The sequence below is a fragment of the Dendropsophus ebraccatus genome, chromosome 11 (assembly GCF_027789765.1).
Source record: "Dendropsophus ebraccatus isolate aDenEbr1 chromosome 11, aDenEbr1.pat, whole genome shotgun sequence".
Lineage (NCBI taxonomy): Eukaryota > Metazoa > Chordata > Amphibia > Anura > Hylidae > Dendropsophus > Dendropsophus ebraccatus.
The window spans coordinates 59,667,453-59,674,278 of NC_091464.1; positions in this window are offsets into that span (position 1 = coordinate 59,667,453).

Here is a 6,826-nt window from a genome sequence, read left to right on the forward strand (position 1 = left end):
GAAATGCAGACAATTGGTTCCACGCTCCAAAAAATAATGATTTTTTATTCTGAATAACATGTAGAACAGATGAGACGAACAATGAGAAACAACTGACTATATCATATTAAAAGTTACTGTACAGTATAGCAATCAGCATGTGGTGTATAATGTATAGTAAAGGCATAAACCTGGATAAACAGCAGCAGTTTGTAGATACAGGATGGTGCTGCAGATTCCCATAATGCAGTAGCGCAGTACAACAAGCTAATATAGAGAAGCAGGGCTGCTGTCAGAGGTCTGTGAGGTCACATGACAGCAATGAGGAAGGGTGTGTGTTCAGCATGGACTAATCAGGAGGTGAGAATCACAGAGCTGTGGAGGAGGACAGTGACAGAAACCTTTCTATACAGCAACGTGAATGGCTGAGTGTAAGTGCAGCCACATTATAGCAGGAATGGAGAGGATGGAAAACACAAGGGCTAACAGGGACTGAAGGGAGCATGAAGGAATGAGCAGGACAGATGTGGGCACAGTATAGCAGCACTCTCTGTCCGGGGAGAGAGGGGTTACAGCGTGGATCTGCTATGATATGGAAGGCGAGGGAGATTTCCTGGGTCAGAGTACAGTGCTATAGACCCCGCTATGCAGACCATGCCCCTCCCCCCCACCCAGTACAGGGAGCTCTTACACCAAAGCAATGCTCTTACACCAAGTAACAATTTTTAAAAACTGTGAGCATTTCTTGCAAAATGCTCTTAATCCAAGTTACTCTTAAACCAAGGTAGCACTGTACTTCAAAACACCAGTTTCCAAGGTAAGTAATATTGTTATATACAGTAAGTGGCGGAGCAGAAGAGGGAAGCAATGTAATGAGTCACACACTCTAAGGACGAGATACTGGAGGAACCGCAAACCTTCAGCTTATGAAAAGGAAGGTTCAGTAACATTTAGTCATATTGTGGGAAGGTCATGAGATGCCTTATATACAGTTATATTGTATGAAGGTCACGAGATGCTTTATATACTGTTTTATTGTATGAAGGTCACGAGATGCTTTATATACTATTATATTGTATGAAGGTCACAAGATGCTTTATATACTTTCATATTGTAAGAAGGTCAAAAGATGCCAATGCAATAGGCTGGACCAATTGTCTATGTACACAATGAAAAATATATACAGTTATATACAGAAGATACGCAGATTATACCTGCATTCCCCACAACCCTAATTTATACCAGCTGTATCTATATAATTATATACAGGGGGTCCATAGGATATAACTGCTGTACATATACAATTAGATACAGGAGATACCCAGGTTATACCATCTGTACATATATAATTATATATAGGAGATACCCAGGTTATACCAGCTGTACATATATAATTATATATAGGAGATACCCAGGTTATACCAGCTGTACATATATAATTAGATACAGGAGAAACCCATGTTATACCAGCTGTACATACATAATTATATACAGGAGATACCCGGGTTATATAAGCTGTACATACAGTAAATAATTATATACAGGAGATACCCAGGTTATATCAGCATGTTCCATATATAGGAGATGTATAACTTATACCACCTTTACATATATAATTATATACAGGTCATGCATAACGTATACCAGCTGTACATACATAATTATATACAGGAGAAACCCATGTTATACCAGCTGTACATATATAATTATATACAGGAAATACCTAGGTTATACCAGCTGTACATATATAATTATACAGGAGATGCCCAGGTTATACCAGCTGTACATATATAATTATATACAGGAAATACCCGGGTTATACCAGCTGTACATATATAATTATATACAGGAGATACCAGGGTTATACCAGCTGTACATATATAATTATATACAGGAGATCGCCAGGTTATTCCAGCTGTAAATATATAATTATACAGGCGATACCCAGGTTATACCAGCTGTACATATATAATTATATACAGGAGATACCCAGGTTATTCCAGCTGTACATATATAATTATACCGGCGATACCCAGGTTATACCAGGTGTACATATATAATTATATACAGGAGATATCCAGGTTATACCAGCTGTACATATATAATTATATATAGGAGATACCTTGGTTATACCAGCCTGCTCCATATCACTATATACAGGAGATATAAGATGCTTTTAGGCAATGTTCTTCTTTCATTCCACAGAACAGGCCGGGACTATGATTACTTCTCGTCTTTGCAGTAAAGGAAGTATTGCCTGGCATCATCTCAACCCGTAGGGTATTTGTTTCCAAATGAGCAGCCAAAGAGCCGATTTGTCAGCTGGCTTCTCCATGATGCAGTTATTATAATGTTTTATTTGGAACAGAAAGTGTTTTTTTATGTAAATTATCATCCGGGATTTCCTATAAGAACTACACAATTGCTCCAGAAATATTGTACATTAGGGGCTGAGGGGAGGAGGGGGGAGGGGGTATGCACAAGATGGAGGGTCATGTTTGTAAGGTGACCCCATAGTCCACTATTCTACCTTTATATTAAATAATATACATATCTTTTGGTGCGCTGTAGTTTTTCCAATTTTACAGGGTTATTACCACCTATTATGTGGGTCCTTAGTAGAGGAGGTTCTGGTATGGATTTTCCATTGGGACCAATGGCTTAACCATAGGAGGTGCACAGGTAACAGGTTCATATATATATTTTTTTTAATATTCAAAAGCAAAATTTATTTCAAAAGTATGCATACATTGGAATCATACAGGAAGGATAACGGGAGAAGAAAGAAAAAAGCCTTTACAGCGACTTCCAGCACAAACTGCATCCAATTAATCAAAGCAATAAAGTCCGTTACCCCTGAAGGCAGGGTGATACCTAAGACAAGTACTCGTTTTCCAGCGGCGCATACCAAACACAGCAAGATAACAATACCAACAAATGGGTTTGACAGGTTGGTCCAACTGGGACACAATAGAACAATCACAGAAGAACCTAAAAACACCATGGGTAATAAAGCCAACGAAAGGGCAGGCAGAGCAGGTCCTCGACTCCATACAAGAGATCGGGAAACTCTGGGGGAAAGGACTAGGGGGGGGGGAGGAAGGGAGGGGGTCCACAGGGTATCAAGCAGGCCCGTCCAACGACGCGGATCGGTACTCAGGGGTGTCAGCGAATTCCAGCCATTGTCTCCATACCTTGTAGTGCCGGTCCGCGGTGTCTTTTGCGTCTAATACCAGTTCCTCCATTCGGCAGAGATAGAGGATCTCCTTAAACCATTCTGTAATGGTGGGTGCCCTATCAGCTTTCCATAAACGTGGGATCACTGTAGGAACCTCACAAGGCCAGTGGCCAGGGTTCTCAGCCTACCCGGTACCATGGATAAGAGGAGAGGAGCTGGGTCATTTTCTAGGAGGATCCCCGTGATACAGTGAATATACTTAATCACAGCCAGCCAGAAGGGTTGGAGCTTCCTACAGCCCCACCAAATATGTACCATTGTACCCCTCGCCTCCCCACATCTCCAGCACAGGTCAGGGACAGTGGGGTACAGCTTCTGCAATAGGGTAGGAACACGGTACCACCTTGACATGATCTTAAAATTTGTTTCCTGAGCCCTGCTGGAGATGGAGAACTTGTGGCAGAGGACAAAGGACCTGTTCCAGTCTGCTGGCTCAAATGTGCAGCCAAGCTCCCTCTCCCAGCCTCTAGTGTAAGAGGGCAGATCTTCCGAGCCAGTGCTGAGAAGGTGAGTATAAATCAGTGAGACTGTGTGAGAGGGGGGTGTGGGTGCGGAGCACAGTTCCTCAAAAGGAGTTAGGGTGCGTGTCGGGTGAAGATGCTGGAGATTGGATGAGAGGAAGTGCTGGAGTTGTCTGTACTGTAGCAAGAGGTGTGGTGTGCGCACGTGTGCCGGTACCAGGTCTTCGTATGGCCTGAGAGTCCCATTATGAATGACGTGACACAGCCTCAGAGCTGGAAGTCTGTCCCGACCCAAGAAGGAAGAGCGAAGTGAGCCCAGAGGAAAGTCAGGATTTCCCAGGAGCGGAGTGAGAGGGCCTCCCTGGTGTGCCAGTCTTGTGGTCTGGGCCTGGTGAAGGAAAATCTTCGCCACAGAGCGGGAGACTATGGGCCAGTGTTGGGTTCGGTTAGCGTGCAGGGCAGAGCGAGGAAGCCAAGGTATGGTGGCGGGATCCACTCTAAAGAGAGAACGTTCGAGCTGCACCCACTGCTTACTTGAGCCGTGGTGAACGCAATCAAGAACCCTCGTGGCGGTTGCTGCCATGTAGTACAGAAAGCAGTCTGGTAAGGCCAGCCCTCCTGCCAGTTTGCGTCTCACCAGGATGGATCTCGCCACTCTCGGGGAGCCCCTTGACCACACGAAGGAGCGGAAAAGTTTATGGAGGTGGAGGAAGAATTGAGGAAGTAATACAAGAGGCGTGGGAGAATCGTCATTTTGAGGGAATTGATCCTTCCTAGCCATGAAATGTTGCTCTTATCCCATTTCTCAAGGTCCAATTTAATAGTCTGAAGGAGAGGTGGGTAGTTGAGGGCATATATGGAGTCCGGATCTGAGGGAATATGGATACCTAAGTATTTAAAAGAGCTTGGTTGCCACTTGAAGGGGTACGATCTTTTGAGGGACAGGACTAAGGACTGCGGGAGGGAAACGTTCAAGACCGTGCTTTTGGAAAAATTTATTTTATAGTTGCTAAATTTGGAGAATTCTGTTAGTTCGGACATTATTGCAGGGAGGGAGGAGCGGGGGTCAGTGATGTAGAGAAGCAGGTCGTCGGCGAAGGCGGCACACTTGTGTTGGGTGTTGGCGGGCGCATGGAAGCCGGTGAATTGGGCATTGTTCCGGAGGGCTATTAGGAGGTGCTCCATGCAGAGGACGTACAGTAGGGGGGAAAGGGGGCAGCCCTGACGGGTACCGTTACGTATCGGGAAGGGTAGGGACAGGGCGCCATTTATTTTAAGCTGGGCTTGGGGGTCATTATAAAGCACGCAAATTCTCCCCAGCATATTTGGTCCCATACCTATCTGGGTTAGGGTCCCCTCTAGAAATCCCCAGTCCACCCGGTCAAAGGCCTTCTCCGCGTCTAAAGATAACATCATTAGTGGAGCGCCATGCCGCCGGGAGTGCGCGAGAATGGAGAACGTACGCAGAGTGTTATCGCGGGCCTCTCGTGACTGAACAAACCCCACTTGATCCGGGTGGATTAGGGAACCCAGCATGGGAGCCATCCGCTGCTCAATCAATTTGGCGAAGAGCTTCGCATCTAGATTAATTAGGGAGATGGGCCGATAGCTCGAGCAGGATAGCGGGTCTTTCCCGTCTTTGGGCAGGACTATGACATGGGCAAGGAGGGCCGCAGGGGGGAAGGGGGAGGCGAGGGAAACATTATTAAAGACCAATAGTAAAATGGGAGCTAGTTCCGTTTGGAGTGATTTAAAGAAGCACGCCATGTAACCGTCGGGGCCCGGGCTTTTACCGCCAGGCATGGAGGAGATGGTTGCCTGAAGCTCCTCTAGGGTGAAGGGGTCCTCCAGCGAAGCTACGTCATCTGCAGTGAGCGTGGGAAGGGCGGTGTCAGAGAGATATTGATGAAGTGTTCAGGTAGGAGGGGGGGGGGGCGGAGGCGTCGGGTGGAGGCAGGTTATAGAGTGGATGTAAGGGAGGATAGGTGATGGTGCGACAGAAAGATGTAGTCTAATCTACTGTATACCTGATGGGCATGTGAGTAGAAGGTGAAGTCCCGGTCTTGCGGGTGGGTGATTCGCCACACGTCGCATAGTTGATGTAGGTGCAGGTGGCGGCGTAGCTTGTTGAGCTTGTTGTGAGGAAGAGTGGAATGGCCTGTGGAAGTGTCTTGAAGAGGCTGGAGAGGGAGATTTAAATCGCCTACCAAGAGGAGCAGGCCATCCGCGAAGGCAGCCAGATCATCGAGGACCTTCAAAAGAAAAGAAACCTGGTTAACGTTTGGAGCATATACGTTGGCAATAGTGACTACCTGGCCCTCTATGTTACATTTAACAAACAAGTAAGTACCTTGCTAGAGCATCTGAGAGGGTGTCCAGCACTGTGCAAGGCAGGGACTTGTGGATGAAGATGGACACCCCTTTAGAGCGACTCTCAGGGTTAGCGTTATGGAAACAAACTGGGAAATATCTATTTCTCATCGTGGGGACATGATCCACCTTAAAGTGGGTTTCCTGGAGGCAGAGTATATGGGTTTTCAGTTTATGAAAGGAATATAGGATCTGCGCTCTCTTCTCCGGTGTATTAAACCCATTCACATTAAGGGAGGATACTTTGAACGCAGCCATGTGTGGGGTCCTGAGTCGTTAGGCCGAGGTGGGGAGGCGGGGGGGAGGGGTCAGGAGGGAGAACCTGCTCTGTAATACAATAAGGATAAGAATAACCAGAGACTGTTACAGTCCTTCTGCTACACGAGGAGGGGGGGGGGGGGGGGGTGAGAAAACAGAGAAGTGATCAAACAAAGCAACAATATATATGAAGTTGCAAAGGGTCCTAAAACGTACAGCACGAGTAGCTGATTCAATGTCACGGACAATGTCGCATATGTACCTATTGGGGGTGAGAAACCAACACTGGATAGGAACTGAGGTGTAAATGGCAAAACTGAGGGAGGGCAATTTCCGGCTCTATGAGCATAAGGGTAAATATAACCGGGGGGAGATAAGACAAATAAAGGCAGTATAGCCTATATGTTTGGGGAAAACAGGTGGTAGGGCCTGAGCGATCAGGTCCAGGCACCCATATTGCCCAAACTAGGGTCAACAGGATAACACTACTTAGACACAGGTCATAGTTCCGACATCTGGG